Here is a 15,000-nt window from a genome sequence, read left to right as displayed (position 1 = left end):
ATTACTCATGGGACAAGAGTATCACTGGCTGACTCTTTCCTATCCCTAGTTGCCCTTGAGAAACCAGAATGAGCTGCCTTTTTGAACTGCTGAGGTCCCTGTGATGTAGGTAAACTCACAATGCCATCAAGGAGAGAATTTCACGATTTTCTGGCATTCCAGTGAAAGAACAACATCATATTTAGAACATAGAACAATACAGCGCAGAACAGGTCCTACGGCCCTCGATGTTGTGCTGACCTATGAACCAATCTAAGCCCATCACCCAACACTATCCCATTATCATCCATGCACTTATCCAAGGACTGTTTAAATGCCCCTAATGTGGCTGAGTTAACTACATTGGCAGGGAACGCATTCCACACCCTTACCATTCTCTGAGTGAAGATTCTGCCTCTAACATCTGTCTTAAATCTATTACCCCTCAATTTGCAGCTATACCCCCAGTACTAGCAGATGTCATCATACTAGGAAAAAGACTTTCACTGACTACCCTATCAAATCCTCTGATCATTTTGAATGTCTCTATTAAATCATCTCCATCCCTTCTTCCCTCCCCAAGTCCCTCAGTCTTTCCTCATATGACCTTTGCTTCAGACCAGGCAACATCCTGGTAAATCTCCTCTCTTTTTCCAATGCTTCCACATCCTTCCTGTAATGGGGCAACCAGAACTGCACACAATACTCCAAGTGAGGCTGCACTAGCATTTTGTTACAGTTGCAGCATGACATCACAGCTCCGGAACTCAATCCCTCTAACAATAAAACCTAACACACTGTATGCCTTCTTAACAGCACTATCAACCAGGATGGCAACTTTCAGGGATCTATGTACATGGACTCCAAGATCCCTCTGCACATCCATACTACCAAGAATCCTTCCATTGACAATATTATGACTTCCTTTTATTCTTCCCAAAGTGAATCACTCACATTTATCTGCATTGAACTCCATTTGCCACCTTTCAGCCCAGTTCTACAGTCTCCCTGCAATCTGCGACATTCTTCTACACTCTCCATCATTCCACCGACTTTAGTATCATCTGCAAACTTACTAACCCATCCACTTATGCCTGCGTCCATGTCGTTTATAAAAATGACAAACAGCAATGGTCCCAAAACAGATCCTTGTTGCACACCACTAGTAACCGGAATCCAGGCTGAATATTTTCCATCAACCACTACTCATTGCCTTCTTTCAGAAAGCCCAGTTTCTAATCCAACTGCTAAATCACCCTCAATCCTGTGCCTCCACATTTTCTCCAGTAGCCTACCATATGGAACCTTATCAAAGGCTTTGTTGAAGTCTATGTACACATATCAACTGCCCTACCCTCATCCACATGCTTGGTCACCTTCTCAAAAAACTCAATGAGGTTTGTGAGACACAAACTGCCCTTGATGTATCAATGTTGACTATTTCCAATCAAATTGTTGCTTGCCAGATGATAATAAATCCTACCTCTTATAATCCTTTCCAAATCTTTTCCTACAACAGACATAAGGCTCACTGGTCTATAATTACTTGGGTCATGTCTACTGCCTTTCTTGAACAAGGGCACAACATTTGCATTCCTCAGGTCCTCACATTTGTAGTTGACAGAACATCAAACAAGTTAGTGAATGATGTGGATACAAGGGCTGTGCTTTATGGAGCAGAGTGACAGCTCTTTTATAGAATCCCTACAGTGTGAAAATAGGTGCTTCAGCCCAACAAGTCCACACCGGCCCTCCAAAGAGTAACCCACCCAGACCTATTTTCCCCTAACTAATGCACCTAGCCTACACATCTCCGAACACCTTGGACAATTTAGTATAGCCAATTCACCTAACCTGCACATCTTTGGATTGTGGGAGGAAACTGGAGCACCCAGAGGAAACCCACACAGACATGGGGAGAATGTGCAAATCACACACAGACAGTCGCCCAAAGCTGGAATTGAACCTGGGTCCCTTGAGCTGTGCTAACCACTGAGCCACTGTGCTGCAATTTCCAAGTCAAGATGGTGAGTGGCTTGGAAGGGAACTTGCAGGTGGTGGTGTTACCAATGTATCTGGTGCCCTTGTCTTTCTTGATAGAAATGGATATGGGTTTGAAAGTTGCTGTCTAAGGATCATTGGTGAATTTCTGCAGGATAGCTTAAAGATAATGTTCACTGTAGCTATAAGCTTGGGTGGCAGAGGGAGTGGATGTTTGTGGATGTGATGTCAATCAAGTGGCTACTTTGTCCTGGATGGTGTCAAGCTTCTGGAGTGCTGTTGGAGCTTCAATCATCCAGGCTAGTGGGAATTATTCTATCAGACTCCCGACTTCTGCCTTGCAGATAGTGGACAGGCTTCTATGCCCGATTCTCCTGCTTCTCGGATGCTGCCTGAGCAGTGGTTTTCCAGCAGCCATCTTGATTTTGGAGAATCAGGACATGAGTTACTGACTGCAGTATTCCCAGTCTCTGGCCTGCTTATGTAGCCATTGTATTTGTCAGGCAAGTCCTGTTGAGTTTCTGGTCAATGGCAAACCCCCAAATGTTGATAGTGAGGTGACTCAGTAATAGTAATGTTATTGAATATCAAGGGGCGGTGATTAGATTATCTTGTTAGAGATGGTCATTGCCTAGCATTTGTGTGGCATGAATGTTCCTTGCCATTTTTCAGCTCAATCCTGGATATTATCCATGTCTTGTTGCATTTGAAGATGGGCAATTTCAGTCTCTGAGAAGTCATGAATGGTGCTGAACATTGTGCAATCATGTTGGCAGACATTCCCACTTCTGACCTTATGATGGAGGAAAAGGTCATTGATGAAGCAGTTGAAGATGATGGGGTCTAGGACACTAACTTAAGGAACTCTTGCAGAGATGTCCTGGAAATGAGATGGCTGACCTCGGACAGCCACAACTATCTTGTCATGTGCCAGGTATGATTCGACTCGGCACATAGCAAGATGGTTGTTATTGGAGGTCAGTGATCTCAGCTGTAGGAGGGCAGTACTGAGAGTGTTGTCTTTAGGAGGGGCAGTACTGAGGGTTGCGGTGCTTTATTAAGGGGCGGTACCGAGGGAATGCTGTATTTTTGGAAGGCGCAGTGTAAGAGAGTGCTTTGCTTTAGGAGGGGTAACCCTGAGGGCGTAGTTTCCTTTGGAAGCGGAATACTGAAAGAATACTTGTTTTTAGAAAGGGGCAATACGAAGGAGTGCTGTCCTTTAGGAGGTTCTGTAGAAGGCGGTGCTGATCTTTAGGAAAGGACAATTCAAGAGAGAGTGCTGTGATTTGGGGGGGATTTATTTTGATGAAGGCTTCACCTGATCATTGCAAAATGTTCCCTGTCAAAGGAAAGTGGGAGAATCAACTCTCTTATCTTGGCCTGTTTAAGCCCTGTACGCAATATCACAAATCATATGAATTGTTTATTATCTATTTATATGGGGGCTTGCTCTTCACAAACTAGCTGATATGTTTCCGACAGTAATATAGTGATTATACTTCACAGATATCTCGTTGATTGTAAATGCTTTGAGCCTATAGAAAGGGGAACAATACAAATGCAAGCTTTTCTTTATTAGAGGATTAAAGGTCCGGCAGTGCGGTCTTGTAGGAGGCATCTGAGAGCCCGGCAGCTTGGTCGAGGCGGTCCTAGCGCCGACTGATCACTTCTGCGGCAGAGGCAACTTCAGGTGAAGTCCAGCGAGGACTCCGTGGTGACAGTGTCAGTGGAGACGAGATGGCATTGAAGAATGTGATTTCCATTTCAGTGGTGGCATGGCGACGGGACTGGGGCCATGGGCCTGGTGGCCAGGCACATGTTAGAGCGCTTAACGTTGGAAAGTTGGACACTTTCTTCACTCCTCTGCCTTTACATTCCATGTTTTGGTTTATTTTTCTATGTTTTAATATGGCTCCAGAGAGTGGCAACTCTGCAGCACGTTTGACTGTACTTCTTAGCAAGATACACGTGACAATAAATTTAAAAAAATCAAATCTGACTATTATTTTCTGGTTGCCTATGAGTGTTTGCTGTGTACAAATTAGCTGCCCGAATTCGGCATTACAAAACAGTTTAATTAACTGCAAAGTATTTTCTGAAATCTTCAGGTATATAATTACAATTTCGTTCTTTCAAGGAATAATTCGTTCAGAAGCCAAAAAACACTGACTTGAAATTATATCGTAATTATGCTGAAAGGAAATAGCATGAGAAGGTGACGCAACTGCACAGTCAGATTTGGGCTTTCTTGTAACGTGGAAAGAGACCGCAAAGTAGAGAGAGAGAACTCCCGGCGTGCAGAGCAGGGCGGGTTAAAATCTCAGACATGTGAGCAAGACTGATATCAAACTTCCAAAACAAACCTGGGCTGCAGAGAAGGTTATAATAAAAGTCTTCATTGTAATAAAAGCAAAATACTGAGGTTTGAAGAGGAAGCACTTGGAATTGGAAACGTTAACTCTGTTTCTCTCTCCACACGGTTGTCAGGCCAGCTGAGTTTCTCCAGCATCTTCTGCTTCGATGCCAAGTGTTGTCTCTGGTTCACTTGTGCTGAAAAATGTGTTGCTGGAAAAGCGCAACAGGTCAGGCAGCAAACACGGAGCAGGAGAATCGACGTTTCGGGCATAAGCCCTTCTTCAGGAATCCCTCCCTCCCCTTCCTAGACCTCTCCATTTCTATCTCGGGCGACCGATTCAACACGGACATTTACTATAAACCGACCGACTCCCACAACTGCCTAGATTACACCTCCTCCCACCCTGTCCCCTGTAAAAACGCCATCCTCTACGGAACCTCTGGATCATGTGTCTCTACTTTAAGTCTCTGAGCTGCTGAACCTTATGAAATTGTTTCCCCTGATTTTTCACTCCTGATCTCTGATGCCAGTTTGCAATATCCCTCCATTTAAAAAAAGTTCAATCGAGAAGTCTTTAGTATTGTATGTCAGGGGTGTCTATTTCCGATTTAGCCTTGGATTTTAAATGTGCGGCATCGCATGTTTAATGGGGGTGTTTAAAAAATCATTTTTTAGCTGCAAGGCAGCAGGGCTAAAGGACCTGATGACTTTCCAGTGAGGCGTATAATCTCTTTCAGGGAGGCGTCTTCGCTAACTTTACGTGTGCCACATAGGAATGAAAATTCGGGGATAAAAACACACACAAAGCACTGCGGCAGGGGAACTGGAACAATGAACAATGGTGTGTTACAACACACACACACACTCACAAGCTCCGGTGTGTGCAGCCTGGTGTGAACTAGTCCGGACCTGCAACCTGGCCAGCTCACCGCCCACACTCATTCGCATTGAGCAAGCAGTTTCGGTGCATTTTCCCACGCGTCAGAGAGACAGGGAGCTGCCAGATGTCACACAGCTGCATCGCAAACACACGCCTTGACAGCCGGAGTCATGGCTCCACACGTTAGGGAACCAAACCTTCCGAAGAAGCGACCAGAGGCCATCCACCTCCGCCTACAGAATGACGAGCTACCTCCTGTCGTTCTTCGCTCGGAGCCATATTTTAACTTCTTTCAGATTTCTTGCCCCTTGTTTTGCACCAGTGACAAATCAGCTTATACAATATATCACAGGGTTCAAACTGAGGTCACCAGTCCCCGGGCAGTCCAGCTCCGCTTTTGTGTTCCTGGTTCAGTCCTGTTTCAATCTTAAGGCTTTTCCTTATCACTGTTGTCCGATTACTGACTACACCGTCATTCAAAACGTTACTTATGCTCTACACAAAACAATGGGTACCTTCATCTTGGTGTTAGCTGCGGCTTAGCTGGGAACACTATTGAGTCTGACCCAGAGGGTTGAGGTTCAATTCCACTTCAGGGACTTGAACGCACAAGAAGGTCTGTAGGCACTCATTCCAGAGTGGTATTGCAGGAGGAGGCTGAAGGAAGTTTCATAGGTTGAATTGATTTAAGCCATAGTGAGAGTTGTAAATGAGAAAAAGAGATTTGAAATCAAGACGTTGGAGAATGGCGAAGCAGTGGACGTCATGAGAGCTGGGATATTTGGTCAGTCAGTGAGACCTAGTAAGTCACTGGATGGATATAGCAGAGTTATGGATAAGCTAGAGTTTGTGTGGATGAGGAGGGTTTGGAGCTGAATAACATTTTTGTGGAGAATGTAAATACTATTCCATATTGTATCATATCTTTTCGTTTATACATCACGTGAACAGTCCTCATTCCAGGGTGGGATGCAGTTAATGTTCAATCACTGACCAGGTATTTCACTATGCTTGGATTGGAATGCAGACTGTAAAATTGAAGGTCCATAACACAATTAAAAACCATGAGTCAATTTTCCAGCATGGGTCAGTAAAACAGAAGTGATTTGTTATGAACTTTAAGCACAAAGTCAAGTTGGAAAAATTCACAAAGCTCTTAAAGTTTTTCAATTTGTTCATGGGATGTGTGCCTTGCTGGCTAGACCAGCATTTATTGTCCATCCTAATAGACAGTAAAGGCTGATGAGCTGTCTTCTTCATCTGTTGCAATCTGTTGAGATTTAGGTACACTCAGTGTGATTGGAAGACCATAAGATATAGGAGCAGAATTAGGCCATTTGGCCCATTTAGTCTCCTCCACCATTCAATCATGGCTGATATGTTTCTTGAACCCATTCTGCTGCCTTCTCCCTGTAACAGTTGAAAGGGAAATTTGAGCATTTTGTGTTGTTGAACAATGCTGTAAATCCACATTCTACTTTTTCCATCTAATACCTTTCTCCTATGTCCACCATATCATAATATATTGGGTAAGGTTACACGGGTGCTCTCAGTGACCACTGATTTTAGAATAAATTTCATAACGAAGCTCAACAAGTTATTTTACCAGATGCCACAAATGTTGATTCTATATTTAGCATTATTCATGCCAACATCCTTTCTGCTGCAGAATAACAATGAGGAGCAGGGACTTTAAATACTTGCCCCAGCTGGGACTCTATAATAAAGGTTTATAATATATCATTATTTAGATTTACTTGGATTGTAAAGTGGAGGCAAATGGTTTGGGTTTTTAGTTCTGTGAAGATGACTTTTTTTAAAACAAAGGTCAGGAAATATTTTGTTTTCAATTGTATGATCAAAACAACATTTCTTGGAAACTTAAGTATGACTTAAGCTAAATGACTAAAGAATCTGCTTGGGGAGATATTTACCAAAATGGTTACTACATTTTTAAAGTGACCAACACAAGGAGAGGCTAGGGGCCAGAGCAGTTTCAAAAGGCAAGTATTTCTGAAGGCAAGATCCACACTAGCTAAAGGGCAGTTTAGTTACCAAGGTCCCAAGGTATCCAGAGCTGCAAACATGTTTTAAACGGTTTTAGTAGACCTTACTTCTTTCCTCAATGAGTAAAAAAAGTCACTGAGTTAGCTTGTGTCTAGTAGTCTTAAGGAGAGATGGAGAGAATCACATCTGGCAAATGTGTAATAAGTCAGCAAAAAAGAAGCACTTTCAACCATGTCAGTTGAGTAAGAAATTAAAGAGTGAAGACAGAAGTGATACTTTACTGGGGTTGCGTGTCTGTAAAGGATATTACTGGAAAAATGGTTGAATTTTTCTTGTGTTTCCAATAAATAATTCCTAAATTATAATTTAGATGTGTACAACTTTGTTCTTTGTGTGTGAAAGGGTTAATATAGCACAAACATGTCTAGGCAAGCACAGGGAGTTGTGAACCTTGACCAACAGGCTAGGAAAGCAGCCAAGAATAAGGAGTGAAGGGGCACAGTTGATTAAAAAAAAAGTATTAATTTGGTCATACAAAGTTGGTTTGGATTTGGGCGGTGGTTAGCTCAATTGGCTGGCTGACTGGTTTGCAATTTAGAATGACACCAACAACTATACACCTGAGGTCACCACGAAGGCATGCACTCTCAATCTCACTCCTTGCCTGAGGTTGGCGACTTTCAGGTTAAACTAAAAAAATTGAATGCAAAAAGGTGAAGCCGCATAGTCCCTCACTCTCATTAGAGGTGACTGGTAGTGGTTTAACCTGAGGGTTACCACACCTCAGGCAAAGGGAGAGGTTGAGAAGGAAAGTCCTTCATGTTAACTTCAATCAGTGTAGATGTGAACCCACAGTATTGGTGTCACTGTGCATTGCAAACCAACTGTTTAGTCAACTGAGCTAATCCATTATGATGCAATAGTTGTGTTATGCTCTACACAAGCATGCAGGTACAGCAGGTAGTGAAGAAGGCTAATAGCATGCTGGCCTTCATAACAAGAGGAATTGAGTATAGAAGCAAAGAGGTGCTTCTTCAGCTGTACAGGGCCCTGGTGAGACCACACCTGGAGTACTGCGTGCAGTTCTGGTCTGAGGAAAGACATTCTGGCTATTGAGGAAGTGCAGCGTAGGTTCACGAGGTCAATTCCTGGAATGGCGGGATTACCTTGCCCAGTTGCTTCATCTTTCAGTGTTTGTATACCCTTGAGTTTAGAAGACTGAGAGGGGATCTGATTAAGACATATAAGATTATTAAAGGATTGGACACTCTGGCAGCAGGAAACATATTTCTGCTGAGGGGTGAGTGCCGAACCAGAGGACACAGCTTAAAAATACGGGGTAGACCATTTAGGACAGAGATGAGGAGAAACTTCTTCACCCAGAGAGTGGTGGCTATGTGGAATGCTCTGCCCCAGAGGGCAATGGAGGCCCAGTCTCTGGATTCATTTAAGAAAGAGTTGGATAGAGCTCTCAAAGATGGTGGAATCAAGGGTTATGGAAATATGGCAGGAACAGGATACTGATTAGAAATGATCAGCCATGATCATGTTGAATGGCGATGCAGGCTCAAAGGGCTGAATGGCCTACTTCTGCACCTATTGTCTATTGTCTATAATCTATTAAACTTTGGTGGTATAAAGTACACTGCCAACATTGCCTTGGGAGTCAGACAAATACATCACTCTGTCCTTTGGCTTCTCTGTATATGCTTGAAGAAAGGAGACTGGTAAAATATACTTTGAGGCATCAGGATTGGATTATTCCTTTTGCCACACAACATGTGTAATAAGTTTTGATGTTCTTTTGTTAAAAATACATCAGCAGCCTATTGTCAATATGTTCAGTGATTGACCGCAACCATAACCAAATTTTAAAAAATTGAGAATATATCAAGCCAGATTTCATTCTGGGATCAGAGTTACCATTATTACCATCATAATAGGTCAAACATCAGATTGATCATCAGATAATCTATCTCTTTATTCAGTCTGATCAATGTTTTTCACAACCTCAGGATATTGCCAAGACAATATTTTTGAAGTATAATCATATTTTGTTTCTTTATTTGGCCCATTACCATTGCCTTTAGCCCTACAGAACCAGCTCATTTAATTGCTTATCTTCTACCTCTTCACAAACCTCCTCTTTTGTGTTTATTAGTTACTTAAAAACCTATTAACTTCTAACATTTCCCATTTTCAATGAAAAATAACTCTGTTTTTGTCTCCAAATCCTTAAAATTCTTTGTCCACTACAGGATTTTGGGCAGCTGCCTATATGTAAATTTAGTTTGATAAAGTTTCTCTGCAGTGCCTTGGGGCTTTCACCTTGTTACAAGCACCACAGAAACACAAATTACTGTTGATTGTTGTCAGTGTCAGCTTGGATTATGCACTCAGGTTTCTGCAGGAGAGCTCAAAGCCATAAATTACTGACTCAAGAGATGAGTGTTACTAACTGAGCAATGAGTGAATAGTCCAAGACAAATAGATGGCCCACTTTTGGCTCCAAAACTTACATTCTTAGCAGGTTTCCTACTTTTAACTGTAATCCTGTGATTCCAGCTTGAAGTAGGGGTGGGTAGATAGCAAGGTTAGGATCAGTCAGACAGCCTGTTGGCACTTACTTTCCACATTAATGGAGAATGTCCAGATCCCAGAGGTCTTCTGGGGGTAGATTGGAAAAGGCTGATCAAAAGCTTTGGCAAAAGGCTGGATTTTGAAAAGGCCCCTCACTAAGGAGATGAAAGATGGGAAGAAGTGGGTCGGTGAGAGTGAAGGAAAGGAAGTTGTGGGAATGGGACCCAGGCACAATCTCCAATTGTGAGCAAATGGGCAGATGAGGTGGGATGGGAGGGAAGCTGAGGAACGTTAGAGATACACGGATGAGACTTGTTCAAAACCCATCCACGTACACAGTTAAAATTAGGCCTTTCCTCTGAGAGGCAGGGTTACGCAAGGAACTAGTATCTACTTAATTTTGTGAATGGTTAAAAAATGCATTCTCTTTTGTGCAAATTTATTATGAATTTGTAGGTGTGGAGCTGCCATCAATAGTTAAAATTGAAATACAATCGTTTATGTCAGCATCAAGCTAGTATTCTGATGTACTTTTAATATATCAGCACACCGAAGTGCAGAAACTCTTGTAACTATTTTTAAGAAAAGTGAGAAAGTGCCGTATTGCTTCTGATCTTTAGGGGTTAGCAAGTTTGGATTGTTCAAAGTAACAGGGTGTGTTACCGAAACCAAACTTCCTTGTATAGTGTTTTATGCTTATATTGGAGATGTGCAAAGTGTTGTCAGGGCGATCCACCCGTGCCATTTCAGGTGTTTCAGACAATACAGACGTGCCTCAATTTTAAGGATTTCTTAATCAGCTGTCACGATGTTTGATTTAAAACCTCTAAGGGGCTGAACCTGTGCCTGGGAGATACAGGAGCTTCGAGCTCCCGTGCAAGTTGCAACATATCCGTCTCCTACTTGCAGCACCTTTCCCACGGCTGGACAAAGATTCATTGAGCAGCTCCCAGCAGCCACAAGAAATGGTACGAACAGTTTCGAGACCGCAAGCACTTTTTAACTAGCTTAAGGAAAGACAATTAAATCAAGCAGCAGCCCTTCCATCCTATTTTAAGGAGGACCACAGCCAAATATTTTATAGAAGAGAGGACACGTCGTCACCCCATCCCTCAGCACTCTAATCTCAAAGGCTGAATTAGAGCCATTTGGTACATTTAATCATTAATCTTTCTGTTCTAAAGTGCATTCAATTTGTGATACCACTTAGTAAACTGTATTACAGGCACATAAGCCTAACCTGTCCTGTGGTAAGGCAGCCTATAGTTTGAAATATGATATCATTTTTATTATTAGAAGTTTGGTTTAACAAATTCTTCGACATTTCGAATAAGTTCAACAAAATTGCCTTATCATTTCCCCTATTCTAAGCCTGCGCACATCCAAACTGCCCCTACCCCTAATATTTTGACGGTAGTTGCAAAATAGAAATGTGAAAACCTTGAAAAACAAAATGCTACTTGCTTTGTGTGGTTTATTTGGTTTAAGATATTTTTAAAAAAAACAAATATTGGGAATTGGAATTAAACTGCACAACGACCACTCCCTCCCTATCACAGAAAAGAACGAACGACCAATCATCATCTGAAAGAAAAAAAATGGGGAAGAATATTGCGTTTTTGCTTTGATTTGATTTATTGTTGTCACATGTACCTAGGTACAGTGAAAAGTTCAGTTTTCGTGCAGTATAGGCAGATCATAACAACAAGGACATACAAATCTTAGGGTGGTTAGACAGATAGTTTTTTTGGCTAAGTCTAGTTGCATGGCAATTCTTTTGCTGTGATGTCAAGGGAGATTTTTAGATTAGATTCCCTACAGTGTGGAAACAGGCCCTTCGGCTCAACAAGTCCACACTGACCCTCCGAAGAGTAACCCACCCAGACCCATTTCCCTCTGACTAAGGCACCTAAGGCTATGGGCAATTTAGCATGGCCAATTCACCTGACCTGCACATCTTTGGAGTGTGAGAGCAAACCGGAGCACCCGGTGGAAACCCACGCAGACTCATCAGTTCTTTTCTGTGATGGCGAAGTAGTGATTGGTGTGCAGTTTAATTCCGATTTCCAATATTTGCCTTTTTGAAAATATCTTAACCTATCTTACCAAACCTGTCTCATTAATTTCCCATCATGCCCCTCTAGTGTCCCTCATGTTCCATTTCCACCTATTTTACCAAGTGCTGTTTAGAACAACTTGCCACTCAATGCATATCCCAGAATTCATCCAGAGCCACTGAGCCACTGTGCCACCCTCCTTATGAGGTGGAGGATATATGAGCTGAATGGCCTGGTTTATTCACATGAGAACACATCTAACAATTAAATATATTTAATTGTGTTGCCACCACAGGAACTGACTTAAGTTTTAGTTTTATTTGTTGTGTTCAATCTTCATTTTGACCTACCTACCCCACATGAAAAAATTGCTGCTTTCGTCCTGAGGATTAATTTGTTTGTTTATTGGAGGTTGGTGTAGCTGTTGTATATTCCAGCATTTTATCTGGTTTCATTTCAGCACTTAATAGGTTAACCAAAATTAACTATGCAAAAAAAGGTAAAAACAGGTGTTTCTCCCCTCTCAGATAGTCTTAGCACACAAACGTTTGAAAACTAGACATATCAATGCACTTGGCTATGAATTATAATGTTTTTAAAAGCTTAATTTTGAGTGCTAAAATTCTTTCACTTAGAAACTATTCTCAAGCCATGCAGCAAGTTCCCAGTGCTCAACAATGATTTGCCAGTATAATTAAGGTAGATGATAATCTCATCCCTTTCCCAAGCATTTGAATCAGTTACGTGCAGTCAATATTAAAGTATGGTTTCATGGGCCACCTTGTGGACATTGAATGTGAAGTAAATTTTACATCAACATCCCCCAACTCAATGACACAAAGTAGTGTTGGATAAAGTGATCCAGCCCTTGGTGCTGGCATTCTCTCCTGTAACCCCAATCCCGCAATCACCCTTCGATTCTTTATTTTTAAATAGCTGTCTTATTGTCTTTGAAATAAATGTTCTGGTCTATTTCAACAGACATTAAGGTGAAGCATTCCCTGTTCTAAGAGTTCTGAGACCATGGGTGCTTTCTTCTTTTGCTTCTTATAGCATCACTTCAATGTCCATCCCCTCATTGCTCACTTACCCAATAGTGAGAATAATTTTTCATTTTATCCGACACAACTTCCAAATTTAACTCAATCCTTTACTGACTGCTTCTTTCGCCATGCAGCTTCCATGTTGCCACTGGTGCTCACTGGATGGTGGGAAATCCCCATCTAGATAGTGACCCCAGTCTCCAGTTACTCTATCGCTTTGAGCCTCCCCTTGTCCGGTTACTCTTTGCTTTTGACACCCATTCCCCTGTCACCCTCTCCCTCTGATCTCCAACCCCAAACATTTCTCTCCAACACTATTTACCCAGTCATTCTCCCTTCTAGTCCCCAGCCCCAGCCACTTCAACCCCAGACACCTTCTCCCTCTGACACCCTTCCCTCAGTCACTATCTCTTTCTAACACTCATTTACCAGTCACCCTGTCCCTCTGACTCCCATCTCATAGTCCCATTCCCCTCTGACCCCAATTCCCCAAATGTCCTCTCCTTCCAACACCTATTTTCCAGTTGTGCTCTTCATGAACAGAAGCAAATCCTGACTCTACAGCATCAGCCAGTGATAGCTGAGACTGGAGGGTGAGGGGGCAGTGATGGAATGGTGAGAAATGGGAAATTTAAATCCTGAGCATCTTGTCAACAGCTAGCAACCATGCCCAGGGGATCCAGACTCCATTTAAGATTACTCTTGACTATTTTGTGGAGGGATGCTACTAGGATGCATTTACAGGGCAGCTAGGTACCGACACAGGGAGAAAGAAAGAGAAAATATTGATGGGTTTGAGAAAGAAATGTGGGACGAAGCTTGTGTGCAATATAAATGCTTTTGTGCCAAAAGACCCGTTTTCTGATCGATAAGCACAATGTAATGCTATGGGGAACCATCAGCTTCAGAGTATGAGACACAACTACTCAGTTTTTGCTGAAAATCTGAGAGATGCTGTCTCACTTGCCCTAACTGATAAGCCATCTCTGATTATTCCTCAAAACAACTTCCAGTGCATGCTCTTGGCATGAAAGCTTATTCTGTCGGAATGCATATTGGGAAATTTGAATGGGATACAATTGGCTCCACCCCTGAAATGGAACTCTTTTCCAGATAATGCAATCAGGAAATCTACTTGAATATTCTTCTTTCTGACATCAGGACCCAAAGTTATTTGGTCCTTTTTAGTTCATTCTTCTAGAGCAAGCCTGTAATGTTAACCCTCCAGAACAGAATCTGGTCACTTATTAAAGGATGTTAAATACTTCCTGTCTGGAAGTTCCCTATGTTACTGGAAACTCTTCTTGAAAGTTATGTATACAATTGATTATGATGAGACTTAATTGGAAGAGAGAAGATTACTTGTAGGCTTAAAGATCAGATTAATTGATTAAAGATCTAATATAGTGGGTGACGTCTGCAAACATTCTGCAAAGAATGAGCACCAGCTATCTTTTTGGTGCGGACTCCTTGACATGACAATCATCCAGGGCACACAAACAGGCCTTACATATAAAAAAGGTCATCTGACCCACCCTAACATAGAGAGAGTAAACAAAACATTTGATACTGTCATTGCCACAACTATATTGGACATGTGGGTGTGGATGTCAAATGAGATGCCTTCCATGATCATATGCTGATCTTATTAACCTGAAGTAGGAGGTGTCTTATGGAGTGAGAGACGGGGGGGGGAAGGAGAAAGCAAAGAAGCACAAATTATTTGTTAAGGAAAGCATTTATGGTTTAATAGCATCTTACAAAACTTCAGGAGATCCCAAAGCAGTTTGCAGCCAATTCATTTCTTTTGATGTACACTATTTTAATATAGGGAAACGTGGCAGACAGTTTGTGCACAGCAATGTTCCTCAAAAAAATATTGGGATACATGACCAGACAATTTATTTTAGTGAATTAGTTTTTGGATAATAGTGTCCAGGAGTTCAGGGAGAGTATCCATTTTTTTGAATGGTGCCATGGGATTACATTGCCCAAACATTATACAGAACCCACAACACAGAAACAGGTCATTCAACCTGACTGGTGCAAGTGGATGTTTACGCATTGCGCAAGCTTCTTCCTTTCCCCTCTTCATCT

Source organism: Chiloscyllium plagiosum, chromosome 34 (genome assembly GCF_004010195.1).
Source record: "Chiloscyllium plagiosum isolate BGI_BamShark_2017 chromosome 34, ASM401019v2, whole genome shotgun sequence".
In the NCBI taxonomy this organism is placed as follows: Eukaryota; Metazoa; Chordata; class Chondrichthyes; order Orectolobiformes; family Hemiscylliidae; genus Chiloscyllium; species Chiloscyllium plagiosum.
The sequence above is the reverse complement of the archived record's forward strand: the minus strand, read 5'-3'. Positions refer to the sequence as shown.